This window comes from Nicotiana tabacum, chromosome 16 (genome assembly GCF_000715075.1).
Source record: "Nicotiana tabacum cultivar K326 chromosome 16, ASM71507v2, whole genome shotgun sequence".
Classification (NCBI taxonomy): Eukaryota; Viridiplantae; Streptophyta; class Magnoliopsida; order Solanales; family Solanaceae; genus Nicotiana; species Nicotiana tabacum.
The window spans coordinates 55,041,910-55,059,481 of NC_134095.1; positions in this window are offsets into that span (position 1 = coordinate 55,041,910).

Sequence of the window (17,572 nt, forward strand, 5' to 3'; positions counted from 1 at the left end):
GAAATAGCTTGAACTGATGATTAGTTTGAATTGGAAATTTAATTTGAGTTGTGATGTGCATTCACGTTAGTGACTAACTGCATTCGTACAAAACCAGATTGAAATACGTTGTGAAAGTGACCTTAAGTCCAAACCAAACTGATAGCTGAAATTAGATTCAAAGTATGTTCAAATTCGATCGTGATAATAAGTGTTAATTGGAGATTAGGAGTTAAACAGGTTGTGTTTTTTTTAAAATAATCTTTGTACATGCTAGCCTATTTGCTGAGTTGTAGTGGGATTTAGTGATTTGAGCATCAATCGAATTGTGAACTGTGTTGGCTTAATTCATTTCAGTAGATTTCAACAATCGTGTAGTAAGCCGAGTTGGGTCTCGCATTAATTGAGCTACTTGGGGCCTGCTTCTCGTCTGAATGCGGCCCATGTCTGGGCAATGCCTTCTAGTACAAGCAGAATTAAATGATGAGGTGCCAAAGGCCCAGACGCTACAAGCCTCAATGAGGCTAGGTTGTTTCTATCAAACCATTAGTTGGGCCTCTTAGTAAGGACACATGGACGTGCTAATTGGGTAGTATCTTTTCTTTATTTTTAGAGACAAACAAAAATGGAAATATAGTTCACTTCAGGATATCTTTAAATTGATGAGTCGAGCCTCGCCGAATGAAACCACAAATTGTGTGGCCCTCAATAGATATTGTATTAACTTTAGACTTCGGGATGGGCCATTTAGCGGATTTCACGGCCTTCCTCAAAATAATATTACGTTAGACTCTTTAAGCACGATTTTAATAAAATTACCTTCTTAAACTCGGGTGCGCATTAATGCGACCCAAAGCCAAATCTCAACGGAGGCAAAATGTGTTAACAACCACGGGTGCATTGATTGCAACGTGGTTCGAGACGCATTTTCGCGACGTTGCAATTCTTTTAAAATAATGATAAAAGCGGTTTATAAATAAAAGGCACATAAGCTATCATGTATTAAAATCAGATAAAATCAAATACAATAGTTGAGCGACCGTGCTAGAACCACGGAACCCGGGAATGCCTAACACCTTCTCCCGGGTTAACAGAATTCCTTACTCGGATTTCTGGTTCGCGGACTGTTAACAGAGTCATACGTTTCCTCGGTTCGGGATACAACCAGTGACTTGGGACACCATTAATCCCCCAAGTGGCGACTCTGAGTAATAATAATAAATCCCGTTCTGATTGTCCTTTAATTGGAAAAACTCCTTTATGCCCTTACGGGGTGTAGTGAAAAAGGAGGTGTGACAGCTCTGGCGACTCTGCTGGGGATCGAACCCAGAATCTCTGATTCAGGGTTCAAAATTCGAGCTTAGATAAATTGTTGTATTTGGTTATATCTGATTTTCCTACATGTTTTGTGTTGAATATGCTAAATGCTAACGCTTTGATATCATTTGAACTGTATATAAACTGTGTCGACACCCTTCTCTCTTCACCTCCGGGGATGTGCTTACTGGTTGAGACTCCCTATTCTGTTAGTGTCATACCCTAAAATAAAAAAAGGCTCGGATAAGTTGCAAAGCCGGACGATCTCGCGGGTCCCCGGTACGCTGCCCCTCCTCGACTCGAGTTGTCCGCTCGAGTGCACTGTTTAGAACACATACCCAGGTTTTGAACCTAGAATAACTTGACTTCATGTTGGATCCCTGGTAGGAGCGCTTAATTGCATCATGCTGCATTTGACTTAGGGGACTCAACACAGGGGTTGGGTCCGTCTAGGGCTAGCAACCTGAAATGAAAAGACCATCCTGATGCATCCTATTTGTTCTGTACATATATTTGTTTCGAACCAGCATGTTGACCGGTTTTTGAATCTCAGGAATGTTGGAAAATTGAGAAAAAAAGGAAAAGAGAAAAGAGAGAAATAACAGTTAGGGGGTTAATTGATTATTTTAGAAAAACAAATGACCAAATACTGTCGAAACTCTGCCAAATTTTTGAGAAAATGAAAAAGAAAAATGCTTTATTTTTAATAGTCTGTTTTACTAAAAGCAAAAAAAAGGTTTTTATTTTAGTTTGGGAAAAATAGGTTGTTTATTGTTTGTCGAAAATGAAAAATAAAAAAGAGTCGTTATTTTGTCTTGTTTTCAAGAAAATAGAAAGGGAAAAATAGTTTGTCTTGCCATGGAAAATGAAAAAAGGGTCTTGTTTTCAAAATATAGTTAGTTTTTTGGCCCGAACTACGTAGCTTTGATTCTCACAGGGCGTGAGATATGTAGGCAACCCTCATCGGGTCCAACCTCCCCTTTGCAAAAAATAGCCAAAAAGAAATATATCAAATTTTTAATTTTCGTCGTAAATAAGTTAGGTGATGCTGTTTTTGTCAAAAAATAGCCGAATGTTCCCGAAAGGGACGCCGGAAGGCTGACTTTGCAAAGACGGCCATTTTTGGTCATTTTGATTTTTGACCTGTTGACTCTCACAGCCTAAAAATCTTCGTTCTTGAGAGTGCTGAAAGGCCATGTTCGAAAACCGAGTCTTTCATTTTACATTTGAAAAAAAAGAGAAATAGTTAATTTTGTTCTAAGTCCAATAAAAGTTTTGTTTTTTCTTAAATCACTTTAATAAATGTGCAGGATGAGCACAATGCAAAACGAACCTTTCTCAATAATGACTAAAATCTCTTTCGAGTTGCGGCAATGGTGGAACGATTTAGGCGAAGAAGGACAAGACGAAGTCAAGAAATATCTGAAAGGTCTTACGGGTTTATTGGAAATCAAGACTCGGGGTGATATTATAAGAGCGTTGGTCACTTGTTGGGACCCGGCGTACAATGTCTTCCACTTCTCAGATTTTGAGCTCACCCCAACTCTGGAGGAAATCGCTGGGTACATCGGAAATGCCGAGGTTCCGTTAAGAGATAAATATCTGGTTGCTCCAAGAGCCATCACGGTGCATCGGTTTTTAGACTCATTAAAGATACCCAGGACAGTCCATAATCCAGATTTGGCAAAAGGCTTCTGCACTGTGCACTTCATATACGACAGGTACGGCCACGTGGGAGGGTTTAACAAGACGGACATCAAGCTATGCAGTAAAAATAACCATAAAAAATGGGATGAGCACAGACGGGTGGCTTTCATGATAACCTTTTTGGTCCTCCTGGTGTTCCCAAGGAAAGACGAGAATATTGATATAAAAGTAGACGGGGTCGTTAGTACCTTGCTTACTCAAGATGAAAGCACTCTTGCGCCTATGATCGTGTCTGACATTTTCCGAGCTCTCACTGCCTGCAAAGCCGGAGGCAACTTTTTTGAGGGGTGTAACTTGTTGCTACAAATGTGGATGACCGAGCATCTATGCCGCCGTTCCCATCTCTTGAGTTTTACAAAACATATGTAGGAGAGTTTTACACAAGGATTGATGGGGTTAGTCTGCCTGAAGGAGTAACAGCATGGATATCATACTTTCGCACTCTCACGGACAGTTAGATACAGTGGACGTTGGGATGAGTACCTGTTGAAGAAATCATATACATGCCAGCAGCTAGGTCGCATTTTCTTTTGATGGGACTTAAGAGCATCCAGCCTTATGCTCCATGTCGGATTTTGAGAAAACTCGAGAGATGCCAAACAGTGCCACGGGAGGAAGATTTTAGTGCTCAAGTAATTGAGATTAGCCCTGATGGACAGTTTCCCGAAGCAAAAGTCCGCGAGATTTGGAATGGATATCAATATATACAAGCAGATACTTGTGTGCAGGATCGGGCCAAAGGAGAAATGTCGCTAGAATACCTCGCATGGTACAGAAGAGAGCTTGAGCATCAGAGGCCAGCTAAAAGACCCCACATCCAGGATTTCAATGAATCATCACAAGAACAATGGGGTTGGCTAGCAAAAGAAGAAGGCTATCAGGCTGAAATCGGCAAGTTGAAACAATAGATTGGAGCTCTAAAATTTGAGAACAGTGTGCAAGTTGCTGCTGATCAGGGAGAAAAGAACAGGTTGGCCAAAGAAAACGAGGCCCTTAGGGCCCAAATCCAGCAAATGAGGATAGCTGCCAATAACCAACAAAGGAGTCGGTCGGACGAGCGGTTGATAAAGGGGCTAGTGAGTGCCGGGATGAGCTGAAAAAATCCGAAGGCACCATAGCAGAACTCCGGGCACAGTGGGTAAAAATAACAGAAGAACGCACCCATTACATGCAACAATTAAAGAAGGATTATGAAAAGACCATTGCTAGTCTGAAAAGAAAAGTGGTCACCCTTGAGGATAAGACAACTAAGCAAACTAAAGCTTTTGAGACCGAAAGTGGACACCGCTATGACTTACTGGCCCGAATGGAAGTAGAAATACAGCAGCTACAGGATCAGCATCTTCAAGATTCTTATGTGTTGGAGGCTCACAATAATCAAGTAAGGCGATTGCTTATAGAAAAGGGTCGAACAAGAGACAAGATTGAGACCATTGCCCACGCCATCCTTAGGAGATGTCGGGCATATGAAGACATGACCCGCACTACCTTCTTTTTGGCAGTAATGATTTATGTCAAGCAAACTATGTATGAGCTGGAGCAACTTGAAAGGGATTTGGCACCTAAGCCCACGGCGAGGCCAAACAATGCCCCGCGGGCACCCACTTTTGAAGCACTAATGTATTCATAGATCGAGTGTGTATTTTCCATTCTAGAGTTTGTTGTTTGTCGGTCTGTTTTCTTTTTGCGTCCAAGTATGCTAGTATGTTTGGAGTTTGTATTTGAGTTTAGTTGGAATCCGTTATTTTCCATTTCAAAATGTTTAGTTTGTAATAGAATGTTGTGGTAATGAAAATCTGAAAATTCCTAAAAATTTGTTCCTTTATTTTGGCACTTATTTTCACGAACTATGTCTGGTCTGATTCGTGCGGGGTCACGATACGTAGGCAATCTCCATAGTATTCGACCGTAACCAAGTAAAGAAAAGAAAACAAAGAAAGGTAAAAGCGGAGAGACGAAAAAAAATGATGATTAAAAATAAGAGAAGAGAGAAAAGGAAAGAGAAGAGCGGAAAAACAAGAAAGGAATAGAATAAAGGAGGAAGGAAAGGAAAAAGAAAAAAGAGGAGAAAAGAAAGAGAGAAAAGAAAAGAGAAAAGAAAACAAAAATAAAAGAGAAAGCTTACAGTTGGAACTAAGAAAATGCCGGGATGACGCATGCGATCGGACAAATGCATAATAGAAATGGTTAACTGTATAGGTGCATTCATGCCTAATGTGCAGTTATCCAATATGTTAAAGCCTAATCGCTAATGGAATTGTTGTCTAAATGTGTGAGTCCAGGTAGGTGGTTAGTTGTTTGGCATTCTGGCAACTCATCCATATAACACCCGATCTAAGGATAAAGTGAACATGACTGGCCCAGAATCTGATACGAGTATTGTTGACCCATCGAAAGAAGTAGAAGAAATGGACGTTCATGCCATGGGGGAGGAAATGTATAAATTGAAACAACAGATGGCTGAAATGTACCAAGCCTGGGCGAAGGGGCATCCACCGCCAGTTTATCCCACTAACCCCGCTTATATCCTACCATTGGCTCAGCCTCAGGAGCCACCCACTATGAATTCATCTCCAGCATTTCCCCTCTACCAACAATGCCAAGGCACCACTTCTCATACTTCACAGGCTCCTCCATCCAAACAAGTCTCATACCTTCCTCCACCAATCATTCCCGTTTTTGTAGCACCTGCGCCTGCTACCCTACACCGATCCCCCAGTGAACCTCTGTTCCAGACGCACGACAACCAGTATTATCCCTCTGAGCCTACCTTCAAAGTACCAGAACCCTACTCTTATACCCCTCATCTTGATCTCAAGGCAGGCACCGAGAAGCCGCCTAAAAACCCTAAGAAGGAGGAGATGATCAGAAAGGTCAAAAGCCTGGAGCAATCATTCCGAGACATGAGGGGGTTAGGGGGCCAAGTAAGTGTGGCCTATAAAGATTTATGTTTGTTCCCAGATGTTCAGTTATCGACCGGGTTCAAGATGCCTAAGTTTGATTTGTACGACGGGAATGGCGACCCAGTAGCACATTTAAGGGGATTCTGTAGCAAGATAAGAGGAGCAAGAGGGAGAGATGAATTGCTGATGCATATTTCAGCCAAAGTTTGAGCGGATCGGCATTGGAATGGTACACTAGACAAGACCATAGCAGGTGGTACACCTGAGATGACTTGGCCCAAGCCTTCACCTGTCAGTTTCAATACAATCTTGAAATCATCCCAGATCGACTGTCATTGACAAAGATTGAGAAGAAGCCCGGTGAGAGCTTTCGAGAATATGGGTTCCCTTGGAGAGAGCAAGCGGCGAGGGTTGACCCCCCGATGAAAGAGAGTGAAATGGTTGATTATTTCTTGCAGGCTTTGGAGCCCACCTATTTTGGTCATTTGGTGTCAGTAGTGGGCAAGTCCTTTAATGAAGTCATGAAAATGGGAGGCATGGTTGAGGAGGGACTCAAATCCAATAAGATCATGAGTTATTCAGCAATCAAAGCAACCACACAAGCCATTCAAAACGACATTGGGGGTGTGCTTGGAAAGAAGAAGAAAGAAGAGGTTACAACTATCGAATCTGGAGTATTGTCCAGGTCTAGAAGCCCTTCACCCTTTTACAACCAACCCAGACCCCACCACCCAAATTACCCGTATACCCCATATGGCCCTCCTCAACACTATTATCCACCACCAGAGCCACACGTTTCCGTCCATCATGCCTAAACATATACCCAACCTCCGACTCACGCGCAATGGTGTGCGCCGGCTACCCAAAACACATACCCAGCTCCACAAAACACATATCCACATGCGAGGGCTTATAGGCCAGGATCCGTCTTCCGCCCAAACTAGGCTTTCAGAAACGAGAGAATGCAGAAACAGAAAACATTCACTCCGCTGGGAGAATCCTATACCACTATTTTCCACAAACTGAGACAGGTAGGCCTGTTGAACCCGGTTGAGGCCAAAATGCCAAATCCCCTTCCTAGAATCTGTACCATTCAGTGAGCTGTGAGTATTGTTCAGGGGCTCCCAGACATGATACTAAGAAATGTTAGAGATTGAAAACTGCTGTGCAAGAGCTTATTGGCACAAACAGAATCGAGGTTCAGGCCCCGGAGGCGCCCAATATCAACCAGAACCCGTTGTCAGCGCATCATGAGGCCAACATGATTGAACTGATATATAAGGGAGCAGAGTTTAAGAAGCCCTCACAGGCAGTCATGATGATCCGTTCTAGTGAAGCCAAAGTGAATGAAAAGTCAGCTAGTGTGAAACCATCGATTCAGTTGAAAAGAATAGACAACAAGCCAGTTGTGGTGGTGGGGAAAGGATCTTCCGTTGTTGCGAAGAAACCAGAGCCGATCAAGGTAGTGGTTCGGGGAGTATCAAGCACACCTGCGGCAGTCATGAAGGGGCTCACATAGAACTAGTTTTTATAAAGCCAGTAACCCAGTTACTAGTAATTGACAGTAAAGTCATCACGTGGAAGTATAATCAGGTAGTTGTGACCTACAAGGGGAAGGAAATCAAAGAGGAAGTCTATGAAACACAAGGTTTAACTCGCTCGGGACGTTGTTTTGCCCCCGAAGAGTTGATAAAGGCTAGGGCTCCCAAGGAAAATCCGGCGCCAGTTAAGAAAGCTATTACGGAGGAAGAGGCGGAAGAGTTCTTGAAAAAGATGAAAGTGCAAGATTATTCTATTGTTGAGCAGCTAAGGAAAACGCCAACACAAATCTCGTTGCTTTCGTTTCTTATCCACTCGGATGAACATCGTCGGGCTCTGATGAAGATATTGAACGAAGCTCATGTCCCCGATAAAATTTCACTGAATCATTTGGAGAAATTCGTGAACAAAATCTTTGAGGTAAACAGAGTGACATTTTCTGATGATGAATTGCCCGTGGAGGGTACAGAACATAATAGAGCTCTGTATTTAAACGTGAAATGTGAAGATTCGTAGTCACTCGAGTACTGATTGATAATGGGTCCAGTTCCAATATCTTTCCTTTGTCTACATTGAACAAGTTGAAGGTTGATGATGAAAGAATTCATAAGAATAGCATCTGCATTCGGGGGTTTGATGGTGGTGGTACAGAAACAGTGGGTGACATCATACTTGAATTGACAATTGGTCCGGTCGAGTTCACCATGGAGTTTCAGGTGTTAGACGTGGCGGTGTCTTATAATCTTCTGTTGGGGCGACCATGGATCCACGCTGCCAAAGCGGTGCCTCTACACTACATCAGATGGTCAAATTCGAGTGGGATAGACAAGAGATCGTAGTACATGGGGAAGACAACATGAGCATTGTAAGTGATGCCATCGTACCCTTCATAGAAACTGATGATGATAAGGGGCCGTGGGTTTACCAAGTTTTCGATACAGTCTCAGTAGAAAAGTTTCCTGAGGGGAAAAGTGTCCCAATCCCCAGAATAACAGCTGCAACTGTCATGGTAGCCTCTGAAATGTTGAAAAACGAGTTTGTACCAGGCAAAGGGTTGGGTGCTGATTTGCAAGGTATTGTTCAGCCAGTTTATTTGCCCAAGAATATGGATACTTTTGGGCTGGGTTTCAAGCCTACGACGGCGGATGTAAGACGAGCCCGCAAGATGAAGAAAAGAGGTTGGGCTCTTCCCAAACCAAATTCACGTCTGTCCAGGTCCTTCGTCAAGCCAAGTATCGGGAAGCAATTATTGGCAAAGGTGTGTGGTCCACTGATTGGTGCATATGGGAACTTGGAGAAATGGCTTGAGAAGGTATTTGCTGAGGTGAACATGGTTGAGGCCGAGGAAGGGTCGAGCAAAGCAGATATACAGTGCATCGGGCCACGTGCTAATGTCAACAACTGGGAAGCCACTCCTCTTCCATCTCGGAGGGAGTCACGGTAGTGGGTTTTGTTTTCCTTTTGTTCACCTGGATTATTCCAGGGTTTGTAATTCAGTTGCTATGTTCCATCCGTTTGGATGAGTTAAAACCCTATTATCTTTACATTCAATGAAATGCAATTCCTTTTCTTTCTTAATTCCTAATTTTGTTTCCATTTCTTTTTCTTTTTCTTTTCTGTACAGTTCTCTTTTTGCTAATATCGATGACATGACATGCATGAGGAATCTTTGGCCCAGTTTTAAAAGCCAATCTAATTCAGAAATAATAGTGCAAGAAATCGAGTGTCATGATGAGGTGGAATATGATGATGACAAGGCCTATGAGGAAGTTAGTAAAGAATTAAGTCACTTTGAAGAAAAACCCAAACGTAACCTAAATGACACAGAAGCAGTTAATCTAGGGGACCCATACAATGTTCGTGACACTAAAATAAGGTGTTCATCTGGAGCCACAGCCCAAGGAGGGGATAATCAAAGCATTGTTCGAGTACAAGGATATTTTTGCATGGTCGTATGATGACATGCCGGGTCTAAGTACCGATTTAATGGTTCACAAATTACCCACTGACCCGGCATTCCCTCCTGTCAAGCAGAAGTTAAGAAAGTTCAAAATGGACATAAGTGTAAAGATCAAAGAAGAGATTACCAAGCAGTACGATGCGAAGGTCATTCAGGTTACACGGTATCCCACCTGGTTAGCTAATGTTGTGCCTGTGCCAAAGAAAGATGGCAAGACCAGGGTGTGTGTCGATTAGCGGGATCTTAACAAGGCAAGTGAAAAAGACAATTTTTCTTTGCCGAATATCCACATATTGATTGATAATTATGCCAAACATGAGATTGGTTCTTTTGTGGATTGTTACGCGGGTTATCATCAGATTTTAATGGACGAGGAAGATGCAGAAAAGACGGCATTCGTCACGCCATGGGGAACATACTGCTATCGGGTCATGCCGTTTGGTTTGAAAAATGCTGGGGCAACTTATATGAGGGCAATGACAACAATATTCCATAATATGATACACAAGGAAATCGAGGTGTATGTGGACGATGTGATTGTAAAGTCTAGACAGCAATCTGACCATGTCAGGAATATGAGAAAGTTCTTCCAAAGGCTTCACAGGTACAATCTCAAGCTTAATCCTGCAAAATACGCGTTCGGAGTGCCGTCTAGAAAGTTGTTGGGGTTCGTAGTCAGCCGCCAGGGTATTGAACTGGATCCATCAAAAATCAAGGCCATCCATGAATTGCCACCTCCAAGGAACAAGACTGAGGTGATGCGTTTGCTAGGGAGATTGAATTATATCAGCAGGTTCATCGCCCAGCTCACGACAACTTGTGAGCCTATATTTAAGCAGTTAAAGAAAGACGTTGTGGTCAAGTGGACAAACGAATGTCAGGAGGCGTTTGATAAGATAAAGGGGTATTTGTCAAATCCACCCGTGTTGGTTCCGTCAGAACCAGGGCGACCTTTAATTCTATATTTAACGGTATTGGACAATTCGTTCGGATGTGTATTAGGTCAACATGATATCACTGGAAGGAAGGAGAAGGCCATCTATTACCTCAGCAAGAAGTTCACACCCTACGAGGTTAAGTATACTCATCTTGAAAGGACATGTTGCGCCCTAACTTGGGTGGCACAGAAGCTAAAACACTATTTGTCATCTTATACTACTTACCTCATATCTCGTTTGGACCCGTTAAAGTATATCTTTCAGAAGCCTATACCCACAAGGAGGCTTGCAAAGTGGCAGATCCTGCTCACAGAGTTTGACATTGTCTACGTGACTCGGACTGCGATGAAAGCACAGGCCTTGGCGGACCATCTGGCCGAGAATACGGTTGATGAAAATTATGAACCTTTGAAGACTTATTTCCCTGATGGAGAGGTGATTCATGTTGAAGAGTTGGAACAAGTTGAGAAGCCGAGATGGAAACTTTTCTTTGATGGGGCCGCAAACATGAAAGGCGTGGGAATAGGAGCGGTGCTAATTTCTGAAGTTTGATGGAAACTTTTCTTTGATGGGGCTACATTACCCTGTTACAGCTCAGCTTCATTTTTATTGTATGAACAACATGGCAGAGTATGAGGCATGTATCTTGGGGTTGAGATTAGCTGTAGATATGGGTGTCCAGGAAGTCTTGGTCATGGGTGACTTGGACCTACTGGTACACCAAATTCAAGGAAAATGGGAAACACGGGACTTAAAGCTTATACCGTACCGACAATGTTTGCATGAGCTTTGTCAGCGGTTTCAGTCAATAGAATTCAAGCACATTCCAAGGATTCATAATGAAGTGGCCGATGCGTTGGCTACTCTGGCATCAATGTTACACCATCCGGATAAGGCTTACGTGGACCCTTTGCAGATTCAGGTCCGCGATCAGCATGCTTATTGTAATATGGTAGAAGAGGATATTGACGGTGAGCCGTGGTTTCATGACATCATGGAATACATCAGAATGGGGGTATACACGGTACAGGCCACCGATGATCAGAAACGAACAATTCGACGGTTGGCAAGCGGGTTTTTCCTTAGTGGAGGAGTGTTGTACAAAAGAACTCCAGACCTCAGGTTGTTGAGGTGCATGGATGCGAGGCAGGCCACATCTATCATGACTGAGGTACATTCGGGAGTCTGTGGGCCGCATATGAGCGGATATGTTTTGGCAAAGAAGATCCTATGGGCATGTTACTATTGGTTTACTATCGAGCGAGATTGTATCAGTTTCGTACGTAATGTCATCAGTGCCAAGTGCATGGAGACTTGATTCATTCTCCGCCATCAGAACTACATACGATGTCCGCACCATGGCCTTTTGTCGCCTGGGGCATGGATGTTATTGGGCCAATTGATCCAGCAGCATCAAATGGGAACAGGTTTATTCTGGTAGCTATAGATTATTTTACCAAATGGGTGGAAGCCAAGACGTTCAAGTCTGTGACCAAGAAAGATGTGGTGGATTTTGTGCATTCAAACATTATTTTTCAATTTGGGATACCGAAGGTGATTATCATAGACAATGGGGCTAATCTTAATAGTCATCTGATGAAGGAGACATGTGAGCAGTTCATGATTACTCATCGTCATTCTACTCCATACCGCCCTAAGGCAAATGGTGCGGTTGCGGTAGCCAATAAGAATATAAAGCAAATACTCCGGAAAATGGTGGAAGGATTTAGACAATGGCATGAAAAGCTGCCTTTTGCATTGTTGGGATACCGCACCACTGTTCGTACCTCGGTGGGGGCAAATCTTTACTCTTTGGTGTATGGCACGGAAGCAGTGATACCCGCAGAAGTGGAAATCCCGTCTCTCCGAATCATAGTAGAGGCTGAGATCAATGATGATGAATGGGTGAAAAACCGCTTGGAGCAGTTGAGTTTGATTGACGAGAAGAGATTGGCATCCGTGTGTCATGGTCAGCTGTACCATCAAAGAATGGCGAGAGCGTACAACAAAAAAGTGTGTCCGAGGAAGTTTGAAGTCGGACAGTTAGTGCTGAGACGTATTTTGCCTCATTTGGTTGAAGCAAAAGGAAAGTTCTCCCCAAACTGGCAGGGACCATTCATCGTAACCAGAGTGTTGTCTAAGGTGCATTATATCTGACAGGTGTGGAAGGAAAATGTGTAGAAATGGCCATCAATTCTGATGCGGTCAAGAGATACTATGTATGATTTCTTTATTTTGATGGTACTTGTTTGTATTTGGCATATTTTAAAGATTGAAACGAAGACGGCATTTTGTTCTGCTATCTAAAACACTTTTACCCCTTGTCATCCCCTTTGAGCCTTATTTATTCTCCTTCATATCCCTCTTTTGGAATCAATGGCACCATTAAGAAACGCGAGTGCGGAAGAAATGAAAATGAAAAGAAAAAAAAAGAAATAAAAGTGAAAAGAAAGGAATAAAAAAAGGAAAAGAAAAGAAGAAGAAAATTGAAAGTAAAAAGAAGAAAGAAAAGAAAAGGAAAAGAAAGGAAAATGAAGAAAAGAAAGGAAAAGAAGAGCAGAAAAGAAAAAAAAACACAACAACGTAGTCTCTATGACGTGAACAACGTTTGACTTGATCCCGAAAGGGTACGTAGGCAGCCTCTCTAAGGTTCAGTCATACCAAAATAAAATCCAAAAGTCCCCAAGCAAGAAACTGGGGCAGAAGTCGTGGTTGTTGTAAAAAATCTGATTTTGAAAGTTGTAATTTTAACCCATTTTGAAATTATTTTGTGACTTTCATACCCTTTCTTTCTAGCCCCGTCCAAAGCCCACATTACGGTCCAAAGAAAGTCCTTCTGATCAATCTTTGAGAAATGCCAAGTCAAGCAGGTAAATGTAATTCATGTATGGGGCAACACTCTGGTTCGAGCAAGAAAAGCAAAAGGATAAAAATGAGAGAGTCTTATTGGTGAAAACCTGCACAGGCACCGTAAGGCAACGGGAGTTGAGAGAAAGAATAAAATGAAAGAGTCTTATTGGTGAAAACCCTTGCGGGCACCTTGAGGCGAAAGTGAGTTGAGAAATGATTGATAGAGAAAGGTTTGTTGGTGGAAAATTGTTTCGAGGCACCACAGGACGCACAAGGCTAAGGTTGGGATAAAGTAATAAAGTGATGGAAATTCTAGGGCAACAAAGGGTGGAGACCAAGAGTTGGTTAGTTGGACAGATTGGGCCGATTAGTCCGAAATGCATGTCATGACGATTGGTACTAGCTGTTCCAGTCAGATAAGTTTCTTTCCCTTTTCTTTTTAGCAGTCATCCAGTTTTGGATTCTTCTTATCCTTAACTCGTAAACTCATTGCATTTCATTTTCTTTGGGGGTTTTATCTGTCTAAAATGTTTCAATGTTAGTTTTGTTCAAAGCAAGTGGAAAGGGATTTCAAAACTCACTACCAGATTTCGGAAAGTGTAAAGCGCAATGTGGTTAGAGCATGTCAAAAACAATGTGATGAAAGGTGGAATATAGGGAATCACCGGAAATGTCATCGGTGGAATGATTGGGAAATATCGTGGGAAGTGCAAAGGTTTAGAAAAAGGGTCAGAGGTGTGAAACAACAACATGGGTACAGAACACTCGGTTTGTCAGAGTCAGGGGTTCGAAGATCAGTCAGAAAGTCAAAGCGGTTCAGGGCCAGTTCGGGAAGCCAGTCGGAACAAAACAATGTAGTAGAAAAATCTCCAGCAAGAATGCCACCAACTAACCACCATTTTTGAACTGACAAATTTTCTTTGATTAAAACAGGGGCAGAAAAGTTTGTTTGTTTCAGAGGAAGCCTCCGTGGAGAAAGGCAGTCAACAAACAGGTTTGATTTTTGATTTTCAGGATCCTCCTGGAAAATGAGACCTATTTTAAAGTTCAAAAATAACATAATCTAGCATAAATGTACCCTAAAGGAGTATAAGTTGGTTTAGAAGTGTGCATGTTCGAGACATGATTCAATTAGGAGTTTCTAGGACCCTCCTGAATAATGAGACTTAGTTTTAAGATTTCAATTAGATAACAACATTTAGCGTAAACTCTGTTGTAGGGTAGTATAATTCAGACATGAAAGTTGTCACCCTTAAGATAAAATTTGACCTTTGATTTTCAGGACCCTCCTGGATAATGGGGAGTAGTTTAAAGATCCTCTTAGATAGCATGATTTAGCAGAAGTCACACCTGTAGAAGATATAACTTAGATTTTAAATCGTCATTTAGTCAAGAGTTGTCAGGACCCCCCCTGAATAATGGGACTTAGCTTTCAAATCCTTAGTAATACTTGGTAATATGGTTTAATTTTACAGTCACATCTGTCCTCAGTCACTAAACTGGGGAAGAAAATTTTCTTTGTTTTGTCTATTCGAAGTCAGTAGCCTGCCTAGATAGCATGGGAATACATTCAAGTTCAAGTTCAGCAGTCAGGAGCCCGCCTGGATAACAAAGGAATACATTCAAGTTCAAGTTCAGCAGTCAGGAGCCCACCTGGAGAGCAGGGAATACATCTCAAGTTAGAAGTCAGGAACCCGCCTGGATAACAGAGGAATACATTCAAGTTTAAGTTCAGCAGTCAGGAGCCAGCCTGGATAACAGAGGAATACATTCAATTTCAAGATTCAGAAGTCAGGAGTCCGCCTGGAGAATAGAGACATACAGTTCAAGTTTCAGTAATCGGGAGCCCACTCGTATAATAAGGGAATACATTCAAGTTCAGCAATTTGAAGAAAGGAACAACACCTCAGTTTGCAGTTTGCAATGGCAATAAGGGATTTTACCAAGAAAACACAAGACAACAAGGCAACGAGGAAGTACAACAACAAGTTTGAAGAATTTAGATAGGATTTTGTAATTCATAGGTCATAGTTTATTTTAGCTTCTTTTATTTTGCCATGGTGTAATAAGGAAGGTCAACAAGCAGTAGCAGCAGCAATCGCAGTGAAATCATAGCTCCTGGTAGTCCCAGCTACCAGACACTCCTGAACTACACTGACCTAATTCCGGTTTAGCCCAGGATATGTTGGCAACCTCCGAAGTAGGGTGCGGTCAAACGTTTTTTAAAAAACTGTTTCACACGGAATATTCAAACGGGCAAAAATCGCTCATTTCCGCTCACTTATTGTTGCATTAAAACTCTTCGTGCTTCCGCGCAAAGAGGGGCAACTGTGAGCACGTGATTTTTGCCCAAAGCAAATTATTCCCAGAAATTCAAACAAAACAACTTCTTTATTATTTTACAACTTTTTGTGAAATTTGGTGTCATTTTCTGTTAATTGTTGCATTGTATCTGTGCATTTTAATTCATATGAAAAATACAAAAATATTCATTTGCATTTAGGATTTAATTTCCTATTTTTAGTATTAATTAGTGGTTAATTTGTTTTAGAACAAAATATGAAGAAAATAACAAAAATAGTTCACTTTTGCATGTTTAAATTGTTTAATTGTGAATTCGTCCAGAAATAGTTTTTAAAATAATTTTAGAAATCAATTAGTTTAATTTTGAAATATATTAGGACTTTATTTTAATTGTTACAATTTTATAAAATCAGAAAAATACAAAAAATATACAAGATGAAATACAAAAAAAAAATTGGATAAAAGAAACAAATGAAAAGGAAAAAATAAAAATAGAGAATAAGGCTGATGAATTGGGCTTGACTTGTTTATCAGCTCAGGACCAAAACAAATTCAAACACAGCCCAGTCCAGTTCCTATCCTGCCCGGTCCAAATCCCCTCAGCCAAAACGACGTAGTTTCATCATCACTTAATCTCAGCCGTTGGTTTCCCTCAATCCAACGGCCATGGACTGTTCTTCAAACGTTTAATAAATATGTCCGAATAAGCTTAAACCTAAACGACCATCTGCATCTTCCTCGTACTGAATGTGTGACACCGCCGGAGCCGCCGCCGGCGGTGAACGTCACTACTCGTAAACCACTCCAAAATGACACCACGAGACCTCCTCTTCTCTCATCATGAATCCACCACCCGTTTCTTTCAAATCCCGCCCTAGCTCGTCGAATCGTCGATCAAAGATTCTTCGACCAAAACCCAAAGTAACCCAATCACCACCAAATTAACTCCATATGACCGCTTGGGCCTTCTCTACCGAACCCCCATAGCCCTATCTCTCGAATCTAGCTGGAACAGCTCGAATATCAAATTGAAGGTTTCTGACCAAAAACCCTAATGCAAAGTCTCCATGATTTCGGACCCTAACAACCCTAACCAGGCGTTTTCTTATGAAAACACATGGTTAGGGATATTACGGGTCAGAAATTTCGGGGGATTTGGAGAAACAACCACTAGCCGGAGCTCTTTGCTGTCAGTGAGTTCTTGTTGGCATTTTCTTTTATTTCAATTCTTTTTCCTTTTCTGATTTTCTGCATGTGTGAATTCCATGGTTAATGTCTAGTTTAATTTGCGTTTTAATTTTTGTCAATATTGTTCTAATCTTGCATCCTGATTTGTTTTGATTAAGTCTAGTTGTTTGTTTGATTTTAATATGTTCCAATTCCTGATCTTAGTTTGATTTTTAGTTAAGCCGTTGATAATTTGTTAATTAGTTTTACTATGTTTTGTTTGAATTAATTTTTGATGTTCCTTTAGTTTAGGTTAATTACTAGTTATTTCAGTTTCAGTTTAATTAGTCGTCGTTTGGTAGTTAGTTTGGTCATTAATTCTTAGTTCCATCGATAGATTCAACAAGAGTTTAAATTGGGGTATATTCAGATCTTAAGAAACTGTCTTGGTTATAGCTGTAGTTTTAGCTTAAGTTCAGGAGTAGTTTAGACGTTTAGGATTGGGCAGCACATGGTAGTTGAAACTAGAATCTTCTAGGGCCTTCTAGAGTGGTACTTTGGTGTATATTTCAACAATTGTAGTGGGATTACTTGAGTAACAAGGCATAAATAGGAGGATCAAACTGAAAATGAAGAGGGACTAAAAAGAAAACCAAAATCTGATTACTCACTCTTGTGTTGCCTATAAATTGGCATTCTCATGCTTTTAGAGGGGATTCTGGGCTGGGGGGAGGTTCAACGATAAAAATTCCCACCTACAGCTCTCTCCCTTTCTCAAAATTTCAGATTAGCATTTGAATTCAAATATACAAAAATATAAAAACAAACAAAAATACAAAAAAAACAAAAACCAATACCGTCCCATGGAGTATTAGGCTGATTTCGAGTTTTGTTAGTAAATACAATGC